Below are 24,960 nucleotides of genomic sequence, written 5' to 3' on the forward strand. Positions count from 1 at the left end.
ATTGAGACCGAACAACCCGTGGTAGTAATGGGTATTTGTGAGCCCTCTGGATACCGGTTAGTTACATCCATGAGAGGACATGGATCACATTGCGGATACTCGTGAGAGGCCATTCATTGGTACGATTGCAGAAGTGGAACGTGGGCCCCTGAAATCAAGACTGGTGAAATGATCCATGAGAGGAAACGAGAACTACCTGTTAGCTTAATGTAATTGACCAATAGAGTTGATGAGTCCGTAGTCCGAGATGGTGGATTCCATAAAGATACGCTGACTCTAGGGAGAAGGATACCGGAAAGGATCCCGGGATAGGAGGAATGGAAGTATCTGGATCTAAGTTGATATAACTAAGTAGAAGACTTGCATTTGGCTAGGCTTAACCCTGACATGCGCCAGTACTCAAACCAAACAGAGGCGTGAGAGAGTGTTGACCTAAACCCCAACCAAGGTTGTTCGAGAAGGTTTCATTACCCATTGCCAATTGGAAAACCCAAGATGCCGGGAAGGTTAAGGGAGAGTGATTTGAGACCCTACCCATGGGAGTATGGTGCTATGACTTAAAGCATGTCTGCTAATAAAGACCAGCATACATATATAGAGTTAGAAGCATATCGGCATTGTTTGTTTCATATCATTGTGCATTCTGTATGATTTGATATCATGTGTTATTATGTTATTATGGATTGAACTGCCTTGCTGAGTTCTTTTGAACTCACTCATTTTTTTGTAACATCTTTTATTAGACTTTCCTGCGCAGGTAATACTACTACAGTTGATTATGATGGTTAGTACTATGGAGACCAGGTTGATGACTCATACAGTACTGGTTATGGTGACTACCTCGGTGAAGACTATCAATACGAGACTGATACTTATCAGGAGTAGTTCAGCTTTAGCACTTGTGTGCCAGCAATGGGATATCGTTCCATCCTCTTTCTGATCTTTAATAGTTTCGTTGAGACCTTAGTTGTTTGTTACCCTTTATTTTGGGAACCAGTTGTAATATACCTTTTTGATCTACTTTTCCGCTACTTCTGTGGTGTGAGTTTCCACCTCACTCTACATTTTGATTTATTCTATTGGTATCATTTTTCCGCACTCTGATGTTCTTTTGTGATCCTTCTAAGATCCTTTCTTGACTTTTATTATTAAATTACTTGAATACAATGATTTATTATTGCTTTTGATTATATTATTGTGCTAAGTGGATATGATCATTCCTAAACTTGATCTTCGGGGCGTGGGATCACTCCTCCGGGTATTCCAGATAGGGTACCGGTTGGCTGGATGTAACATCAATTGTTTAGAGACTTGCATTGTTAGATTGTAGCTGCATTTATATATTTGCATATCATTCTTTACATATATGCTTACTTTGATATATTGTTGATATGTATGTGATATGTGTTTTCCTTACTAAGTTCGTCAGAATTCATTTTTTTTCTTTGAATGTTAAATTATACTGTAGAGATGGTTATCCCGAATCAAGAGAAGTTCCGTATGACTGGAGCAACTCCTATGAAGAGAATGATGTACCGTCAGTGGGAGACAAATGTTTTCCACGAAGCCTCCTGTGGATGCTTGGAGTGCGCTTATAGCACCCATCGATGGTAGAAGGAGGTAGATCGCCTGGCATTTTGAGAAGTCTCTGGAGAAGAACTAGAGAACCCCCTTTATTATTAGATTAGAAGAGCAAGTTTTGGCTCAAGAGCGAGCTACTGGAAAAAAACTGATTTAGTTTTATTTTTACTTCTGCTGAACTTGCCAAACTTTGGAACTTGATTACTTTAATTTTTTCCTTTGATTTATTCTTGGAGTATTTGGACTCTTGAAATCCTTTTTAATTAATTATTTGAATTTGTTCTTGCTTATGATTATTATTGCTTGCATTTATTATTATTAATGGTAAGACCATGGATCTTGTGACGGATTGCACCCACGGGTTGTCGGGTGGGACCGATACCGGCGGGTGGGGTGTGACAGAGGTGGTATCAAAGCCAAGGTTTATGAAGTCAATAATATTAAATACAAGTAATAGATGAGCAATCTGAGTCATAGTTCCAGAAGTGACTCAAATATTAGAAGTGAATAATAATTACAACCTTTCGCTAGAAAGATAAACAATAAAGAAAATTGGATTTCTGTTTTCTCATAACTTACCATAAATAAAGCGAAACATATTCTCATATAATGATTATCAAGAAGTGCATAAGAGACAATAAATAAAGATGCAACAAGCATAACTGAATTTCATTAATAAGATAAGTATTACATAAACTGAAGCATGACTCACGCTTTACAAGTCAAAATGTGTAGGGAATGAACAAGTTGGTGTTTAAAAATAAAATGACAATAACTATATAAAAACCAAAGTCAGTCTGTATTGAGTCAAAAAGAGCATAAACTAGACTGAACTACTCCTGGTGGTGGTGGTGGTGCTGGCCTCAGCTGGCGGAGAATGTCTAAACACTCAGCTAATTGGTCCCTTATCATAGCTTGATGCTGCTCTTGGTGCTCGACCCGAGTGAGTCTCTCACCTAGGACTGCATCTCCGGCCTTGGTAGATTTGAAATCTGTGGCCCCTTTGATGTACCCTGAGCTCCAGATGGACCCCCTACCTCGAACTGGGATGGTGGTGGCATGTCTCTTGATCATCATCCTCCTCATCTACATCCATGCCCTCTCCACCTGAACTTGGCTTTGAATCGGCTGGGAACTCCGGTGAGTTAGGTCCACCCAATAAATGCATTTGAGCTACTAACCGGTAACCAATGGTGTAAAACCCAGCCCTAACCTTGACCCGGAAACCTTGTTATTTGTAGGTCCAGTGACCCGAAGTAAAGTAAGAAGTCAGCTTTGGGCCATCCCAGTGGAGGACTTGGTGTCTGGCTTTGAATCCATGAAAGTTGATGATGAAGTTATATTTATGGAAACTGAATCTTGATGAAGATCTGATTAGTTGATGGACTTGGAGTGCTCTCTATCTTGGTTTGAAGGCATTTCTACCTATTAGGTAAGTCACTTGACTTGTGTGCAAAACCCCTTTAGGATTGGATTTGATCTGGGCCTTCAATTCCCTGTTTTGGTCTTGCTGTCAGCATTGGTCGACTGATTGGTCGATCTGGGCCAGTCGACCAATCCACTCGACCAATGAGTCTTGTCTTTGGCAATTAGGTTGTTCTTGCTCTATTTAAGTCCAATCTCGAGTCCACTTCGTATTTGCTGCCTCCAAACTCTCTGGAACGAACCAAAGACCTCTGCAAGTCATCTCCCTTGCATCCTTGGTGTTTTCTTGACGGATCTTCGTCAAAACTCTTCTTTTTGCATCAAAAGGTATGTCTACTCTCTCTTCTTCTCCTCCATCTTTGTTTTTCTTTCCTTTTTGAGTTGAGACAGTAGAAGAGATGCTGCATTCTCTGTTGCAAACATCTCTGAACATGTTCTCATGATCATCCTAAGGATTTGAGGCTAGAACAATGATCTTAACCATGATCATTGCAAGCTTTTGAAGGAATCATGATCAAACCATGATCTAATCTTGTTAAACATCTGATTTGAATTCTGATCTCTTTGGATCTTCTATGACTGATCATGTTAGTAGTTAATTACTGTGTTTTCCTTCCATGATCCATAATCTATCAATTTCTAGTTGTTCTCTTCTACCATACTATGTGTTCTTCATGAAGCATGGTAGTTACATATATGGTAGGTTTTATTTCCTTATTTAGATTTATGCTTCTAAGCCTTGTTCCTTGAAGATCTAAGTATGTTTTCATGATACCATTACCTGAAGCAATGATCCATCCTCCTATTGTTCTTGTCTTTGTTTTCTGTTTCGAATTCATCAAGATCCATGGTTGATCTAATTATGGTAACTTTTTGTTTCCTAATTTGGATCTTGACATCTTGATTTGATTGGTGTTTTGAGGTCCCCTATATGTTAGAATACTGCTGATGTAGTTTACCCCTTGATTAGTACCCTTTTGAACCACCAAATTCGGATTTCATATCTTATAACTCTGTTTTTTTTAGGCTCTATCGTCGCATTGGTCGATGATTGGTCGATTGGGCGATCGACCAATCCACTCGACCAATGAGTACAAAGCAACTCCAGAATTGGTCCGTGTTGGATGTTTTTGTATCTTTTCTGTTAGGGATCTTTCCTAATATGTTGTATACACTTGTTTAGGACCTTCTTCTCAAGTTTGCCAAGATCTTACTTGATTTCTTAGGATTCCTTTGCGAGTTATAAAAGGTAAGGATGGTTATTTCCTTAATTACATAGATAGCATGAATCTAGTTTCTATATTTGAATATCATTGATATGATTCCTAAATTAGATTCTTACAATGATATACTACTGTTGCATAACTTTGATTACAGTAGCATTACTTATTCATATTGAATTGATTCATGTATGATTTACTTACCAATGTTATACAAGTGATTGTAATTATTGATTTCTTTCCATATATGAAGTTACCATATATGTGATGATATGAATTGATGCATGTGTATGCTTAAGTATGGTTTGGAAAGGAGAGGTGTCCTTTTGACACTTCTGTCCTTGGACTACTACGGGAATATTATGGGATGTTTCCGGAGATGCCCTCTGGACACCTTCCTAAACTGTTGGATGACATATCTAGGATTTGTCTAGTAGTGTTTGGCTAGGATGTCCTGTTATGTCAGACCCTAATCGGAGGGGTATTGAGACCGAACGACCCGTGGTAGCAATGGGGATTCATGGGCGCTCAAGACCGGTAACCAACCCGTGAGAGGACAGGAATCACATTGTGGGGGCCATTTATTGGTAGGGTTGCATATGGTTAGACTTGGGCTCACGGGCGCTTAAGACCGGTAACCAACCCGTGAGAGGACGTGAGAGCTTCCCGTTTACCATATGTGGATGATCAATAGGGTTGATGAGTCCGTAGTCAGGGACTATGAGGACTCTAGTGTGAAGGATACCGGAAAGGATCGTCAGGGACGAGGAATGGAAGTATTTGGATCTGACTTGATGTAACTAAGTAGAAGACTTGCATTTGGCTAGGTTTTACCCTGACATGCGCCAGTACTTATACCAAATGGTTGTGAGAGAGTGTGTTGACTTAACCCCCTGCCAAGGTTTGTCCCGAGGGATGAAGGACCCATTACCAATCGGCTGCTCAAGACCGGTGAAATGATCCGTGAGAGAATCCAAGATATCTTAAATGGTTGAGGATGTGAGTGGACTTTCCTAAAGAAGTACGGTGCTATGACTTAAAGCATGTCCGCCAATAGAGACCAGCATACATAGAGTTAGATTCATTCATTCATTGCTTGTCTCATATCATATTGCATTTATGTTTGTTCCGGAATCCTGCCATTTATGTTATTATGGATTTTAATCGCCTTACTTGAGTTTCTTTGAAACTCATTCCTTTATTGTACAATGTTTGTTAGACTATCCTGCAGTCTTGAATACTATGACGGTCCCTATGAAGAAGCGCAAGGCGAGGAGACATATCTCCGGGGAAGGTGATTGCGGTTACCACAATTACACTGAAGATCCCGCGAGTGGTTATGCTCCGTACGATGCTTAGTCCGACCATTGAGTGGAAGCGTCCTTGTGCCATTTATGAGATTTACACTTATAAGGATGTTGTCTATAAAGTGGAGAACAATTTAGTTACCCAATGTACTTGCTACTGGGATTAGATTTTGTCTAGTTTATTCTTTTAGAGCTACTTTTCCGCTGGTTGTAGAGTGGGATTTTTGCCTCACTTTACTTATCTGTTTGACACTCTGATTATATCTATTATTCTGATTCATTTATGATTCATTCTTTCTTTATTGGATCTATGGTTTATCTTCCGCACTTTTATTATGATTGTTCATGATTATGTTATTGTTTATGTGGGAGGTTGATCACTCGATACCTGATCTTCGGGCTGTGGATCACACTCTCGGCTATGCCAGATAGGGTACCGGCTGGGAGGGCGTGACAAATGGTGCCACTAAAGCTGATAGGTAAGACCTCCTCACCCTCGAAGTTGACTCCAAAATGCTAGAAGATCCAAGTTAGCAGTCTCCCATAAGCAAGGTCCGCTCCCCCCGGATGTGTCACTCTATAAATCATGGCATTCTGGATGATGGATGCCAAGTCTATCTCATAGTGTACATAGAAATAAGTCATCAATGCCTGCATGAGGGATATCTCACTTTGATGACCTGCCTTGGGTAGTAGGTTCCTAGCTATAATCCTGGAGATAACCCTACATGAGCGAAGTAACTCGGTGATGGACTGGAAACTACTGCAAATGTCGTTGCAAAGAGTAGAGAAGATGTGAGCTCTCTCCTGCCAGTGGATGACATCATCAAACTCTGCCCTTGGCTCGAACCATCTCCTATCACTATGGATGTAGGGAATGCCAAGGATGTGAGCAAGAGCCCGAGTGGAGAAGTGTATGTCAGTAATCTTCACCCTACTCTCTATGATAAGTCTAGTATCCTTCTCCCCCACAGGCTCCTCATGAAAGGTCAAGTTGTTGTAGAACAACCTGACAAGCTTCGAGTATGCGGAATCATTCAGTGAAAGCATGCTACTCCACCCTATTGCCGCGAATCTCTCTGCAATTTGGAATTGCTCTAACTCATCTGTCACAATAGGTCGACCCAACTCAACCCAACAATGACTAAAGTGACCAAAATAGAGTTCCTGAGCCTTTGCTGATCTGAAGTAGTCTGGATGTACCGTATTATGGGCGTCACCTCGACCATGTCCATGACCTCAGCCGCAAATGGGAACTCTCCTACCTTCGCGAACAGCCATCTATGTGAAAATCTGATTTTTTTGGTAAAGAAAGAGAGAAAAAGTGAGTTAGAATATGTCTATGAGATATCCATGAGTGTATAAATGCATAGTGACCAGTAGATCTATGCCTAGACATGTTCTATAAAAGAAAAGAAGTGTTTTGCACCAAAGAAAACCTAGAAAAGTTATGCATTGATGAAACTCTTATCCAAACCATAGAAAAGAGGGTTTTGGAGAGAAGAGTACCTGCATGGTGCTAATGGAAAGCGTAGAAGGTAAAATCGTCGTCAACGGAGTCTCCAAAAATTCTTCCTTGACCCAAGAACGAAATCCCTAGAGCCCTTTTGGTGTTTTGATAAGTGAAAAATGAAATGGGATCCAAAACTCGTATATGAAGACGTTTCTGTCGTGGTAAAGGGGGAGGTCGCTTGTACCGGCCAATTGACCAAGCGATCGGCTCAGTTGCTGTTGTGCAATTTTGGTGGATTTTTGGCCCTGTTTGGTGCTATTTTGATTTTTGGGCTAAATACAACTTATGTATATTGATGTTTGAAATCAATTGAAGTGTGTTTAGCACAAAGAATGTTTTTTTGGACTTAAAATTTCAGTGTTGTTAATTTTGGAAATTTTACAGGATGGTTTAGTTAAAGAATCGTAGTGTAATGAAGGGTCAGAATGAAGAAGTGGTGTGAATGTCACATCAAAATCTCTCATGTCAAACTCGAAGACTGAATTCTCTTCTACACGAAACTGGATCTTCTTCGAAGAGCATAAGATCACGGCATTGTAGAAGGTCAACCAATTGATTCCCAAGATTACATCAAAATCTCCCATGTCAAACAATACAAGATTTGCCTTCAGATTCCTTCCACAAATTAATACAGGACAATCCTCTAACACTTTATCTAGTTTAACAGCAGACCCAACAAGGGTACTAATAGACAAATAACTAGATAAACACCGAAGTGTCAAGTTAGTCTTCAAAGCGAAGGTAGATGATATGAATGAGTGAGATGCACTCGTATCAAATAATACAAATGCGGGAAAAGAAGCAACTAATAGAGTACCTGTAACAACATCGTGGCAAGGATCCTGCTCGGAACCAGATATGCTAAATACTTTGCCAGAGGGAGGGGCAAAGGCAAGAACAGGAGTACTCTTCACGACAGGAACATAAGGTTGGGCTGATTTCTTTGGGTAGAAACGAGCATAATGGCCTGCTTGCTTGCAGAGGAAGCAAGTGGAATCTTTCGGTCCAACATGAGCTGCAACAGGGGGAGGCCTCTGAAATGCTAGCCTAGGATTCACCATCCCAGGTCTAGAAGGATGTGTAGCTCCCGGAGGTCTGACTCCACTGGGCTGACCATGATGGCTCACAGGAAGAGAATTAGAATTCTGACCAAAATTCTTCAGCTGGAAGGCAGGAGCAGGGTAAGGAGCAGGTCTAGAAAACGACGATCGGTGCGGTCTACAAAGCCAGGGGGCCTAGATTGCCAGGGTCTTTGAACTCCAGCATTTTCCTTCTCATTTTCTTCAAGTTTTTTTCGAGTTTTGGACCACCTAAGCATATCCTTCAAGAGGCAAGACAGTAAGGTATGCCTTGATAGAAGGCCGTAAACCCTTGAAAAAGTTTTTCGCCTTGGCTTCATCAGACTTAATGGATTCGAGGGTGAAGAAGAAAAGTTCTTCAAATTTTTGCTGATACTCAAGCACAAACAAAGTACCCTGTACCAAGGCCATGAACTCGACCTCCTTGGCATCCTTCACGGCTTCTGGAAAATAGTTCTTGCAAAATGCTTCTTTAAACTTCTCCAAGGAGACAACACCGGCATTCAAAGTCTCGAGGATAGGCCTAGTGGAAGCCCACCGTGCATCAGCTTCATGCTGAAGCTTCTGCTCGGCAAACAACACTTTCTGAGCATCAAAACGTTGTAAATGTATGAAGGCTTTCTCCAGCTCTCGAAGCCACTTGTTTGGAAAGAGAGAGTCCTTTGTTACTCCAGTAAAAGAAGGTACTTGTAACTTTAGGAAACTTTCCATCAAACGGGTGTGGGGTGTCCCGATGAATCTTTCCACGAGAGGGGCTGCGGCATTTGAAGTTCCAACTCTGGCACGGTTCTCATTGCAAAGGGTAGCAAAACCAGCCATCATTTGGTTAAATTGGGCAGCCTACTGTTGCATTATGTTGGTCATGACGCTGGCGATATCTCTAAAACTTCCGATATCAGGGGCACCAGGAATGCCATTCGTGGTGTCACATCCACCCAGCCGGTACCCCATTTGGAATACCCGGAATGTGATCCACAGTCCAAGGATCAATGATCTGAGGTCCATGCCTCCCACATACACGGTAACACAATCATGAACAGTAATAATCAATGGTAAAAACAACTAATATCAAGTATCATGAATAAGACAAGATTAACTAAATAAGAGTGCGGAATATAGATAATAAATAAGGTATGATCAGAATCATAAAGGGTGAGAAGGTATGGTAGTCACCCTCTCAGAGCAGTGGAAAAGTATTAAATCAAGTTAGTTACATATCCAAGTATCACCGGAATAATTCAAGACAAGTTAATTACAAAATCTAAGGTTCCACAAATACACCAGGGGAATGGGGCACTACTAGGGTTTCTTCTATACTAATGGTAGTCTCCTCAACAGTACGGATGAAGTAAACCCAGCGCTGCCGCTCTCGCACAACTGTGGGGCTAACCCTGGTGCGAATAATAATCCTCCTTGGCTCCAATATACGAATCCTCACCGACGCCACTACCCGGAGGGTAGTATGTGGAATCATAGTCCGCCTCATAGGAGGTGCCATCGTAATCTTCGGTACCTGGAATGTAATCTAAAACATTTGCACAAAAGGAATGAGTTCGAAGAACTCAGCAAGGAAGTTATTCCATAATTAGAAATCATACACATTCAGAACATATAATAATGCAATGTGATATGGAACATATGATGCAGATATGAGCCTAACTCTATGAATGCTGGTCTCTAAGGTAGACATGCTTTAAGTCATAGCACCGTACTTCTCTGGGTCGTAAGTCACTCTCCCATTTCCATATCTTGGGAATGCCCGGGGAAGATCGGTAAAGTCATCAAAAACCATGGTAAGGGGAATCGGTCACCGCTCTCTCACATCACCATTTGGTCAAGAAATCTGGCGCATGTCACGAGTAAAGCCTAGCCCAATGCAAGTCATCTACTCAGTCGGTCAAGTCAGATTCAGATATGTCCATTCCTCGCCCCCGACGATCCTTTCCGGCATCCTTCACACTAGAGTCAGCGAAATCCCAGATTTCGGACTCATCAACCCTATTGGTCATCCACATATAGTAAACGGAAGCTCTCACGTCCTCTCACGGATTGGTTACCGGTCTTGAGCGCCCGTGAGCCCAAGTCTATCCATATGCAACTCTACCAATAAATGGCCCCTTTCAGGTATCCGTAGCATGGTTTATGTCCCCTACCGGATTGGCTACCGGCCTAGAGCGCCCATCCAACCATACACTACCACGGGTTGTTCGGTCTCAATGCCCTTCCGATTCAGGTCTGACACGACAAGGATGAACCTAGCCACACAACTAGACACTCCTATGTATGTCATCCAATAACTCAGGAGAGTGTCGATAGGCACCATCGGAGAACATCCCATACTATTCCCTCCGATGCCCAAGGACCGAAGTGTCAGTAGGACACCCTCCAATCCCAAGTCATACGTAAGCAATCACACATCAGATCTCATCATTTCTCATGCATCCAATGCATATTCATAATAGTACTCAAATCATGATATTGAAACGAATCATTATAAACATAAGCAAATCAAAATGATAGAGTAACACAACAAATGTATAAAGATTTAAATGTTACTGTTCTAACACATATGTATCAGTATCATAATGATTGAAAGAAATTTAGGGATTTCATTCTTTGAACAAAGCATAGTTCAATATTTAATGACTTATATGTTTATGGATATAACCATCCTTACCTTGGATGAGTTGATGATGAATTGAGAATACCAAGAATAGTCCAATAGAAGTGTTAAGGCCCTAAACAAACATCAATAATAAGTTAGAAAAGAAGTCGGAAGATCGGATGTCATTTGAGTCAAAGCGACCAAGGTTGCTGTCAGCAACAACTTTGGTCGATGGTTTTGGTCGATGGTATTGACCAAAATGATCGACCAAAATAATCCTCGGGCAGAATAGTGGATTTTGGTCCGAAATGAGTCTTCCGGTGTTCGGATCAATCTGAAACTTGGAGACATACTTAACAACAGTAGTAGGACACTATAAATCAAGGAATTAACCCAATCCAATGGTCTAATTAAAAAGCCCCAATTTGAGCTATTAAGTTCAAGTGATAAACATCATGGCATGAGTTGGAATTGATTGCATTGATGAGGAATAGCATGCAATAGCTAGGGGAACTAATAGAAATTCGATTGGAATCATATGGCAATGTTAAACATGGACATAATACACTCTATAGCTTAGTTTGATATCAAATGGTATGATGTTAATAGGTAAATCATGGAATACATATGCTAGGCATGAGATATAAGCATTAGCATCAATGAATGGCTAAGGGAATCATGGATTGAGCATGAGTAGGCACTTGGAGTGGTGATTGCAAGGTTGCAGCACCATTCCAAATGTCCCATCAGCAAGATGACAATAGGAAAGAGTAGGAAATGGTAGGATAGAGAGTGGAATGAAGAGTCATACCTTAGTGTAGAAGATGAAGGGAAGAATCAATGATAAACTAAGTGTCTTTGATGAGATACCCTTCACACTAACCAAGGAGCTGCTTTGGGAAGCTCTCCCCACGTTCCCAGGTGAGAAAAATGATTGCAAAAGGCTCAAGGCTCGAGGTCATATTAAATAGAAAAGGAATATTCCATGGAATCATTAACTTGGCAGACTGGGACATTTTGGTCGATGGTCCTCGGTCGATGGTATCGACCAAAATGATCGACCAAAATGTTTTCAGCAGAAAACTCAGGTTTAGAACAACAACTTCAAGTAGGGATTTGAAAGGCTATACAAGGTCAAATTGAGTGAGGTTTTCTTCCACAATTCAATCAAGAAGTCTAGTTTTGGGGAATACCTTCGGATTGTGCACAGGAGGTCATTTGGTACATCAACCATATTAATCTTCTCCGATGCGCAGACTTTCCTTAAACACTGACAATGCATTTAAGCAAGGGGTATCATTGTCAATGTCCATGGGCTCGGTCTCCGAATCATGATCATCAATCAGAATGGTCCATAAATCTCTTCTTCCACCGCTTCGGGTTCTCGGACCTGAATACAATAGTGGATCCGGGTCAGGGTCAAGGTTAGAATAGGGTTGGATATTACACGTGGTGTGGCTATCTTCCTGTGTCTGCTGGTTAGAGCCCCCAGCAGGGGTTTCCTCGTTTCCGGCGCTACCGGATCCAACGAAACAGTTTCTAAGCAGGACCATTCTGCAAGATTCAAAGATAAGGACACCAAAATTCAAATCTGTCAAAGGCAACTTGATCAAAGGATAGGATATTCAAATCATGGTTAGAATTATCAATATAGCAATCAAATAAGTCAACATGGGTCAAAATTCCAAGGAATAAATTTCCAAAAACAGCCCAAGGCAGCGAAATGACCAACTTTGGTCGATGCTTCTTGGTCGATGGCATCGACCAAGGAGGATCGACCAAAATAGTTTTGCGTGAAAAATCAGATTTAAAGGGCCCACTTCTCATTTCATTTTCATTTCTCACTCAACCATTTTGAGTTTGGCTCTAGGGAAAGCGATTTTCTAGGGTTCTTAGAGGTTCAAGGACTTGATTCAAGGCTTCAACCACACTTGCAAGTCTCTCTTGATCATCAACACAAGTAGGTTCTCTTTCTTTCTCTCTTTTCTTGGAAAACTTCATTTACCATTGATGTGTTTTTCATTTAAATTGAATAATGCTTGTTGCTAATGGTTAGAATCATGCATGTAGGTGTTTAGAAACATGTTCCCATAAATTTTCAAGTAAGATAAAGCTTCAAACACAATATTGCACTCACTTTGGTTACCAAATCACTATTCATTTCACAAAAATCCAACATTACAAAAACTAGTCTCATTTTCAAACCAAAATGAATTTTAGCATGAAATAAATTTCTACAATACTGATTTACTATAGGGGAGGTGTTCCCACTCTCCGTTCGGTCAAATTCAAATTTTTCAAAAATTACAAAAGCAAGCCAAAAGAGGGATTTTCTCTCTTCTACTTGCTGAATTTTCACCTTGAGAATGTCAAAAAGATGAATTTTCACCAAACGAAGTATTCCAGCATGTTTGTACAGGTCTTATGCACATGTTAGAATAATCAAATCAATTTTTTACCAATATCGAAATTTTCCAAAAATTTACGAAAATGCCCTTCATCTAACAATTACACACTGGGACTAATCCAAATGAATTTCTTTCTTTGTTTCAACAGATTCACCATGCCTAGAGGAGGGCGACGGGTGGATAGAGGTCGAGGACATGTTCCCCGGTCAGAGGTTACGGACGAGGAGCATTTCACTACTCCTATGGCTGAGTTTCTACATGAGTACGACTTTCACGACATACCGATCGAGCATGGACGGTTGGTTGTTGTGGATGATTTAGAGACGTTTCACATTCAGGAGAGATTGGAGGCTATGGATTGGCTTCATTTGTACACCACAGCATATCCGGTCTACCGAGATCTCGTCAGATACTTCTATAGTAATCTGACTTACCGTATCGAGGATGATCCACGGGATGGCTCTAGGATTGTCATGGACTCTATGGTGAGGGTAAGGAGATCAGTTTCACTACTAGGGCCACGGCTTGCATCTTAGATGTCCCGATTGTATGAGATTCCCGTTGGTGGATTCCCGCCGGTACGGACATCACTGAGGCTCTTCTTGTCACGCCCTCCCAGCCGGTACCCTATCTGGCATACCCGAGAGTGTGATCCACAGCCCGAAGATCAGGTATCGAGTGATCAACCTCCCACATAAACAATAACATAATCATGAACAATCATAACAAGAGTGCGGAAGATAAATCATAGATCCAATAATGAAAGAATGAATCATAAACGAATCAGAATAATAGATATAATCAGAGTATCAAACAGATAAGTAAAGTGAAGCAAAAATCCCACTTTACATCCAGCGGAAAAGTAGCTCTAAGGAATAAACTAGACAAAATCTAATCCCAGTAGCAAGTACATTGGGTAACTAAATTATTCTCCACTTTATAGACGACATCCTTGTATGTATAGATCTCATAAATAGCACAAGGACGCTTCCACTCAATGGTCGGACTAAGCATCGTACGGAGCATAACCACTCGCGGGATCTTCCGAGTAATTGTGGTAACCGCAATCACCTTCCTGGAGATATGTCTCTTCGCCTTGCGCTTCTTCATAGGGACCGTCATAATACTCGGTACACTGCAGGATAGTCTAACAACATTGTACAATAAAGGAATGAGTTTCAAAGAAACCCGATAAAGCGATTAAAATCCATAATAACATAAATGGCGGGATTCCGGAACAAACATAAATGCAATATGGTATGGGACAAACAATGAATGAATGAATCTAACTCTATGGATGCTTGGTCTCTATTGGCGGACATGCTTTAAGTCATAGCACCGTACTTCTTTAGGAAGGTCCACTCACATCCTCAACCATTTAAGATATCTTGGATTCTCTCACGGATCATTTCACCGGTCTTGAGCAGCCGATTGGTAATGGGTCCTTCATCCCTCGGGACAAACCTTGGCGGGGGGTTAAGTCAACACACTCTCTCACAACCATTTGGTATAAGTCTTGGCGCATGTCGGGGTAAAACCTAGCCAAATGCAAGTCTTCTACTTGGTTACATCAAGTCGAGATCCGGATACTTCCATTCCTCGTCCACTGACGATCCTTTCCGGTATCCTTCACACTAGAGTCGGCGTATCCTATGGCACCGACCAACTCGGACTACGGACTCATCAACCCTATTGATCATCCACATATGGTAAGCAGGAAGCTCTCACGTCCTCTCACGGGTTGGTTACCGGTCTTAAGCGCCCGTGAGCCCAAGTCTAACCATATGCAACCCTACCAATAAATGGCCCCCACAATGTGATTCTGTCCTCTCACGGGTTGGTTACCGGTCTTGAGCGCCCATGAATCCCCATTGCTACCACGGGTCGTTCGGTCTCAATACCCCTCCGATTAGGGTCGACATAACAGGGACATCCTAGCCAAACACTACTAGACAATCCTAGATATGTCATCCAACGGTTTAGGAAGGTGTCCAGGAGGGCATCTCCGGAAACATCCCATAATATTCCCGTAGTAGTCCAAGGACGAGAGTGTCGAAAGGACACCTCTCCTTTCCAAACCATACGTAAGCATACACATGCATCAATTCATATCATCACATATATGGTAACTACATATATGGAAAGAAATCGATATTCCAATCACTTGTATAACTTTGGTAAGTAAATCATACATGAATCAATTCAATATGAATAAGTAATGCTACTGTAATCAAAGTTATGCAACAATAGTATATCATTGTAAGAATCTAATTTAGGAAACATATTCATGATATTCAAATATAGAAACTAGATTCATGCTATCTATGTAATTAAGGAAATAACCATCCTTACCTTTTATAACTCGCAAAAGGATCCTAAGAAACCAAGTAAGATCTTGGCAAACTTGAGAAGAAGGTCCTAAACAAGTATATACAACATATTAGGAAAGATCCCTAACGAGAAAATATATCAAAACATCCGAAAGCAGACCAATTCTGGAGTTGCTTTGTACTCATTGGTCGAGTGGATTGGTCGAGTGGTCCAGATCGACCAATCAGTCGACCAATGCGAGACGATAACCTATAAAATCAGAGTTTTAAGATATGAAATCCGAATTTGGTGGTTCAAAAGGGTACTAATCAAGGGGTAGACTACATCGGTAGTATTCTAGCATATAGGGGACCTCAAAACACTAATCAAATCAAGGTATCAAGATCCAAATTAGGAAACAAAAAGTTACCATAATTAACTCAAACATGGATCTTGATGAATTTGAAATAGAAAACAAGGACAAGAACTATAGGAGGATGGATCATTGCTTTCGGTAATGAAAACATGAAAACATGCATAGGTCTTCATGGAATAAGGCTTAGAAGCATAAATCTAAATAAGGAAATAAAACCTACCATATATGTAACTATCATGCATCATGAAGAACACATAGTAAGGTAGAAGAGAACAACTAGAATTCTATGGATTATGGATCATGGAAAGAAAACACAACCATTAACCACTAACATGATCAATGAAAGAAGATCCAAAGAGATCGAGAATTCAGATTAGAAGATTAACGAGAGATTAAATCATGGTTTGATCATGAATCCTTCAAAAGCTTGCAATGATCATGGTTAAGATCATTGTTCTAGCCTTAAATCCTTAGGATGATCATGAGAACAAGTTCAGAGATGTTTGCAACAGAGGATGCAGCATCTCTTCTACTGTCTCAACTCAAAAAGGAAAGAAAAACAAAGATGGAGGAGAAAAAGAGAGAGTAGACATACCTTTTGATGCAAAAAGAAGAGTTCCGACGAAGATCCGTCAAGGAAACACCAAGGATGCAAGAGAGATGACTTGCAGATGTCTTTGGTTCGTTCCAGAGGGTTTGGAGGCAGCAAATACGAAGTGGACTCGAGGTTGGACTTAAATAGAGCAAGAATCAACCTAATTGCCAAAGACAGCACTCATTGGTCGAGTGGATTGGTCGACTGGCCCAGTCGACCAATCAGTCGACCAATCAGTCGACCAATGCTTGCAACAAGGCCAAAACGAGGAATTGAAGGTCCGAACAAATCCAAACCTAAAGGGGTTTTGCACACAAGTCAAGTGACTTACCTAATAGGTAGAAATGCCTTCAAACCAAGATAGAGAGCACTCCAAGTCCATCAACTAATTAGATCTTCATCGGGATTCGGTTTCCATAAATAGAACCTCATCATCAACTTTCATGGATTCAAAGCCGGACACCAAGTCCTCTCTTGGGATGGCCCAAAGCTGACTTCTTACTTTACTTCGGGTCATCGGACCTACAAACAACAAGGTTTCCGGGTCAAGGTTAGGGCTGGGTTTCACATTCTCCCCCCTTAAAGAAATTTCGTCCCCGAAATTGAAAGCGTACTGTGCTTCCAAAGAGGTAAGGAAACTTCTCCTTCATGTCTTCTTCCTTCTCCCAAGAAGCTTCTTCAGGGGTATGGTTCTTCCACCGAATCTTCACCAAAGGAATGGCGCGATTCCGCAGCTGCTTGTCCTTCCTATCCAGGATTTCGGCCGGTTCTTCATCATAGGTCAAATCAGCACTAAGTCCTTCAGTGCTTGCTGCAAAATGTGTTCCGGATTCTCTACGTATTTTCGGAGCATCGAAATATGAAACACATTGTGCACACCAGCAAGAGACGGAGGTAATGCTAATCGATACGCAACGAGTCCAACCTTTTCCAAAATCTCGAAAGGTCCAATGTAACGAGGCTAAGCTTTCCCTTAACATTGAATCTCATCACACCCTTCATTGGTGAGACCTTGAAAAGACTTTCTCTCCAACTTGAAATTCCAAATCGGTCCTTCTCTTATCAGCATAAGATTTCTGTCTCGGCCCAGGCGAGACTTAATCCTTTCTCTTATCATATCAACCATAGCACTTGTAGCTTCAATCATCTCGGGACCTAAGACTTTTCTTTCACCTGTCTCGATCCAGTACAAAGGTGTCCTACAAGTACTACCATACAAAGCCTTGAATGGAGCCATGCCTATTGTTGCTTGATAACTGTTGTTATAGGCAAACTCAACCAAAGCTAGGTGTTCATCCCAATTACCACCCATATCCACCACACAAGATCTGAGCATGTCTTCCAATGTCTGAATTGTCCGCTCAGATTGTCCATCAGACTGTGGATGATGAGCTGTACTCAAGTTCAATTGGGTTCCCAAGGCCTTCTGCAAACTATTCCAAAACCTTGAGGTGAACCTAGGATCACGATCCGAAACAATACTCAATGGCACACCATGCAGACGAACCACATTATCCACATAAAGCCTTGCTAGCTTATCCAGAGTATGAGTGATCTTCATAGGAATGAAATGGGCTGATTTGGTCAACCTATCAACAATCACCCACACGGTGTCATTGCCTTTACTTGTCCGAGGCAAGCTAGTCACAAAGTCCATGGAGATATCTTCCCACTTCCAACTAGGAATAGGAAGGGGTTGAAGTAATCCAGATGGAGGTTGTCGAACGACTTTCACACGTTGGCAAGTCTCACACTTGGCAACAAAATCATCAACATCCGCCTTTAGACCAATCCACCAAAAATGTTCCTTCAAGTCCTTGTACATCTTGGTGCTTCCCGGGTGTCTGATAAAGACCGACTGGTGTGCTTCCTTCAATATTTCTTTCTTAACTTCATCGTTTGCAGGCACACACAGTCTTCCTCTAAACAACAAAGCACCATCCATGGATATACCAAAGTCGGGGTCCGACTCAGGATCCGAAGAAATCTTCTCAACTTTGGTCAAAAACTCTTGATCAGAACTCTGCAGAGCAACAATCTTATCTCTAAGACCAGATCTTGCCGTCATGGCGAGAAAGAATAAAATCAGAATTCTCGGGGACGATTTCCAAACCAAAACTCTCAATAGAAGACCACAATGGTAAACTCAAAGCATTCAAATCCAAAGTCTTCTTCTGGTTCTTCCTACTAAGAGCATCGGCAACAACATTTGCTTTCCCAGGATGATACTGAATATCACAATCATAATCGGAGACTAGTTCCAACCATCTCCTTTGTCTCATGTTCAACTCCTTTTGGGTAAAGAAGTATTTCAAACTCTTATGATCCGTGAAAATGGCAATCTTCTCACCGTAAAGATAATGTCTCCAAATCTTCAAAGCAAAGACAACGGCGGCAAGTTCTAGATCGTGAGTGGGGTAATTCCGCTCATAATCCTTCAATTGCCGAGAAGCATAGGCTACGACCTTGCCATGTTGCATCAGTACACAACCCAAACCAATCTTTGACGCATCGGTATAAACTCGTCATACCACCGGAACTATCGGTATAGTCAAAACCGGGGCACTTGTCAATCTATCTTTCAACTCTTGGAAATTCTTCTCACAAGCGTTAGACCAAACAAACTTCTCTTCTTTCCTGGTCAACTTAGTCATAGGAGCAGCCAACCGAGAAAAGTTCTCAATAAACCTTCGGTAGTAACCCGCCAATCCAAGAAACTTCTTATTTCCGTTACTGACTTCGGTCTTTCCCAATCAGCCACAGCTTGGACCTTTTCAGGATCGACACGAATACCTTCGGCTGAAACTACATGACCAAGGAAAACCACTCTCTTAAGCCAGAAATCACACTTGCTAAACTTAGCAAACAACTTCTTTTCCCGCAACCTTTGCAAAGTGAAACTTAGATGACTCGCATGCTCTTCTTCGCTCTTCGAATAGATCAAGATGTCATCAATGAAAACAATCACAAACTTATCAAGCACATCATGAAATACTCGGTTCATGAGGTCCATGAACACCGCAGGAGCATTGGTCAATCCGAAGGGCATGACTCTAAACTCATAGTGACCAAACCGCGTTCGGAAAGCTGTCTTGAAGATATCACTAGACTTCACTTTCAATTGGTGATAACCGGACCTTAAGTCAATCTTCGAGAACACAACTGCACCCTTCAACTGATCGAAGAGATCATTGATTCTGGGCAGCGGATATCTATTCTTGATAGTCAACTTATTCAACTCACGGTAGTCGATGCACAAGCGCATACTACCGTCTTTCTTTTTGACGAACAAGACCGGAGCTCCCCAAGGTGACACACTAGGCTGTACGAAACCTCTATCAATGAGCTCATTCAACTGATTTTGCAACTCTTTCAACTCAGTAGGAGCCATCCTATACGGAGCTTTAGATACCGGTGCAGCACCGGGGACGAGATCAATAGAGAATTCGACATCTCTCGTCCGGAGGCACTCCCGATAGATCATCGGGGAAGACATCAACAAAGTCGCAGACAACTCGACTTCATCGACTCTTTTCTCCACTATACCCTTGCCTTCAGATGAAGCATCATCCACTAGGGCATAGACTTGCATCAGTGCAGACAGCACCTTCTTACAAACCCTTCTCTTTTCACCCTGAAATTCAAAGACCGGACTTCCACAAATATGGAACTGAATCTTCCTTGAGGAACAAAGGAACACAGCTTTGTGGGCTGTCAACCAATCGATTCCCAAAATAACATCGAAGTCCTTCATGTCAAGAATCACAAAATTGGCTTCCAAGTTCTTCGAGTTCTGCACCACTTGAGCATAGCTCACTATAGGCTGGACTGTGAGGTAAGCTTTAATGGCAGGGCGCAGTCCTTTGAAGAACTTCTTTGCTTTGGCGAGGTCTTCCTTCAAAGAATCTGGAGCAAAGAAATGAAGCTCCTCGAACTTCTGTTGGTACTCCAACACAGACAAAGTTCCTTGAGTCGAATCATAAACTCAGCTTCCTTCGCATCCTTCACCGCCTCGGGAAAGTAGTTCATACAAAAAGCCTCTTTGAATAACTCCCAAGTTACAACTCCCGCATGCAAACCTTCCAAAACAGGACGAGTGGAAATCCACCATGCATCAGCTTCTTGTTGCAACTTCGCTCAAACGAAACAAAATCTTCGAGCTTCCGAGCATTGCAGATGTCGGAAAGCCTTCTCCAACTCACGAAGCCACTTGTTAGGAAACAAGGGGTCTTTGGTAACTCCAAGAAAAGTGGGTACTTGCATCTTCGTAAAACTCTCCATCAAAGTAGTATGAGGAGTTCCAACTAAACCTCCCGCATTCAGGATCGTGGCATGAGGATTCACATTAGCACCAGCCCGGGTCTCATTATGCGAGTCATGAAACCCACCAACATCTGGTTGAACCGAGCCGCTTGTCTGCATCATATTGCCCATAATATTGGCAATATCTCTGAAACTTCCAACATTCGGGGCACCAGGGATCTCATGAGTACCCCGATCAGCATTTGGTATCTCACCACCTCCATGAGGTACTTCACCACCTCCCTGAGGTACTTCACCACCTCCATGACCACTGGATTCACCACGCCCACTTCTCAGAGTAACCATTCTGCAAAACCGAGAACATCAAAATACCGAATTTCGAAGATTCAACATAAACCACAAGTCCAAATGATTTGAAAACTTAAATCATGCTCAAATATATCCATATAGTCACCAAACAATATTCCATAAGGCAAAAATCACATTTTCCAAAAATTCAACAGCAAATGAGGTCACTGTGACCATTGGTCGAGTGGTTGGTCGAGTGACCCAGTCGACCAATCGGTCGACCAATGAAGACACGAAATGCGAAAATTCGCATTATAAGCCTCATTTCCACATTCCAACCTCATTCAAACTTCTTCCAAAGGTGAGAGAGCTCTAGGGAAAATCTCCAAGAGTTCCCACAAGTGTTCTTGAGGTGATTTAGTGCTTCAACAACAACACCACAACACACCATCTTCACAAACAAGGTAAATCTCTCATTCTTCCTTCCATTATCATCTTCTCATGCTTGCATTTCAATAAAACCATGCTTTACTTGTATTCAATGCTAGAAATCATGCTTAGGAATGCTTAGAAACATATTCCCTAGGTTTTAAACACAATGACATGCATAGACAACAAGTTTTAACACATTTGGTGCTCATCTCGCAAAGCTTTATACCGAAATCGATATCTTTAGAAAAATTTCGTTTTCTCTCAAACCGCTTGAAATTTTCGCACGAGATCAAATGCTACATGCTCAAGATGACATTGTAGATAGGTCCATACAATTTGATTTAACCAATTTCAACTTTTCAAAAATCCAATTTTGACCTAAATTGCAAAATCCCCAAATTTCCTTCTTGCTGAATTTTTCGCTTTAATCCAAGTTTTCGATCGGTTTTCATCAAAACAACTTCATAGACATGAAATTCCAAGTATTGCGCACCTGCTAGTATGTTCAAATCAAATTTCCCCCAAATTTGAAATTTTCCGAAAAATTACGAAAATACCCTTTTGGCTCAAATCTTAAAATAGCACTAATTGGAAATGTCTCTTGTCTCTTCCACGGATACACCATGCGAGAGGGGAGGACGAGGAGGAGGTAGAGGTCGAGGTCGCATCGTAGGTGCTCTTAGGGGTAGAGGTCGGGTTCCTTTCGAGCCTAGAGAGGAGGTTAGGGAGACCGGACATGTTTGACACACCTCGGGCCGAGTTTCGTACGAGGCCTACTTCAGCTATTGTAACATCGAGATGGGGCGTCTACTTCATTTACGCCAGCTCGAGCCTTTAGGATCCGGCAGAGGTTCGACACTTTACGGTGGACTCATCTCTTCACCGAGGATTTGCCGGTATACCCGGAGCTAGTGAGGTTGTTCTTCAGCAACCTTACTTACACAGAGGAGGCTCGAGGCCGGGGACATCCACTCGGACTTGTCCTCGGGAGCGTGGTCCTCCGGACTCGGATTCGCTTCTCTACCGGGACAACCTGGCTGAGATCTTGCAGGTCCCTTACTATCCACAGCGGTGTGTGTGGATACCTGCAGGAGCAGATCCGGACAGCCATCCGATGCCGTACGAGCTTCGCGAGATATGCTCTACGCTATGGGATAGCCGTCGATGCTACACACCGTGGACTAGCGGACGGATGACGGGCTCTGCACGTATTATCGGTCGCATAGTCGGCCGAAACATCATGCCAAAAGCCGGACATCACCATCGGGTCCACGGTGATGGAGGCCTTGGTCATCTACCGCATCTACATGGGCTTCGAGATCGATCTCTCCTACATCATTCAGCAGGTCATGCTGGACTTAGTTCTCGCGGCCTAGCATGCGGAACCTTTGCTATGGGAGGCTTCGACTTTGATCTTCAGGCATTTCGGGGTGAGTTTCGAGGATACACCGATGGACACTAGATCACGGGGATACCCCATTGGGACTCGGACCATTCGACGGATGAGACTACAACGATTAGAGAGATCTCTCGGTCCGGAGGGTGAGGATGATGATGAATCGGAGGATGAGGATCGGGGATCGGAGAGGATGGAGGAGAGGATATCGGTCCCGATAGTGATGATCAGGCCGGAGATGATACGGATATGCGCGAGGCTGAGCCTCGTGCATCACGAGTTTCCTTCATCACACTTCGAGGCGGGGAGGCCCTTCACATGCGGTTCCGGAGACTTCGGATCTTGGTGCACAGATGAGATCGATGACTTCCATGCTAGAGAGGATGGAGGTCGGACAGAGCAGATGTACGAGAGGATGGAGTCACGACGGGATAGGATAGAGCATCGGGTGACTCAGCTAGCGAGAGGAGTTCGAGAGCATACGAGAGATCGAGTAGATCACCTAGATAGACCGTACTTTTAGGATTTTCCATTTATGCATTTCAGATGTAATCATTGTAAAAACTTTTGAAATTAATGAAGTTCATTTTGTTTCTCTTTAATTATTGTATGTTATGCACTTTTCTTTTCCTTGCATTAGTGTCATTTGTTCAAGTATAATTATGGTATGTTATTCGAAATGTTCGTTATGCCTCAAAGGTCAAGTTTCTAATTCTCGTGTTCTATTATTCACTTCTAAGAGTAGAAGAGTCATTTCGAGATCAATGACTCAGGAATGTTCAGTTGTTGTCTTTTGTGGTTAGGATCTCCTCGAACCTTGGGCTCGATACCAATCATCACGCCCTCCCAGCCTGTACCCTATCCGGCATACCCGAGAGTGTGATCCACAGCCCAAGATCGGTATCGAGTGATCAACCTCCCACATAAACAATAACATAATCATGAACAATCATAACAAGAGTGCGGAAGATAAATCATAGATCCAATAATGAAAGAATGAATCATAAACGAATCGAAATAATAGATATAATCGAGTATCAAATCAGATAAGTAAAGTGAAGCAAAAATCCCACTTTACATCCAACTGGAAAAGTAGCTCTAAGGAATAAACTAGACAAAATCTAATCCCGATGAGCAAGTACATTGGGTAACTAAATTATTCTCCACTTTATAGACGACATCCTTGTATGTATAGATCTCATAAATAGCACAAGGACGCTTCCACTCAATGGTCGGACTAAGCATCGTACGGAGCATAACCACTCGCGGGATCTTCAGAGTAATTGTGGTAACCGCAATCACCTTCCTGGAGATATGTCTCTTCGCCTTGCGCTTCTTCATAGGGACCGTCATAATACTCAAGACTGGCAGGATAGTCTAACAACATTGTACAATAAAGGAATGAGTTTCAAAGAAACCCAAAGAAGGCGCTTAAAATCCATAATAACATAAATGGCGGGATTCCGCAACAAACATAAATGCAATATGATATGAGACAAACAATGAATGAATGAATCTAACTCTATGGATGCTGGTCTCTATTGGCAGACATGCTTTAAGTCATAGCACCGTACTTCTTTAGGAAGGTCCACTCACATCCTCAACCATTTAAGATATCTTGGATTCTCTCACGGATCATTTCACCGGTCTTGAGCAGCCGATTGGTAATGGGTCCTTCATCCCTCAGGACAAACCTTGGCGGGGGGTTAAGTCAACACACTCTCTCACAACCATTTGGTATAAGTACCGGCGCATGTCGGGGTAAAACCTAGCCAAATGCAAGTCTTCTACTTGGTTACATCAAGTCGATCCGAGATACTTCCATTCCTCGTCCCCGACGATCCTTTCCGGTATCCTTCACACTAGAGTCGGCGTATCCTATGGCACCGACCAACTCGGACTACGGACTCATCAACCCTATTGATCATCCACATATGGTAAACGGGAAGCTCTCACGTCCTCTCACGGGTTGGTTACCGGTCTTAAGCGCCCGTGAGCCCAAGTCTAACCATATGCAACCCTACCAATAAATGGCCCCCACAATGTGATTCCTGTCCTCTCACGGGTTGGTTACCGGTCTTGAGCGCCCATGAATCCCCATTGCTACCACGGGTCGTTCGGTCTCAATACCCCTCCGATTAGGGTCTGACATAACAGGACAT

This window comes from Hakea prostrata, chromosome 3, assembly GCF_041222555.1.
Source record: "Hakea prostrata isolate BN-2017 chromosome 3, UWA_Hpros_2, whole genome shotgun sequence".
Taxonomy (NCBI): Eukaryota; Viridiplantae; Streptophyta; class Magnoliopsida; order Proteales; family Proteaceae; genus Hakea; species Hakea prostrata.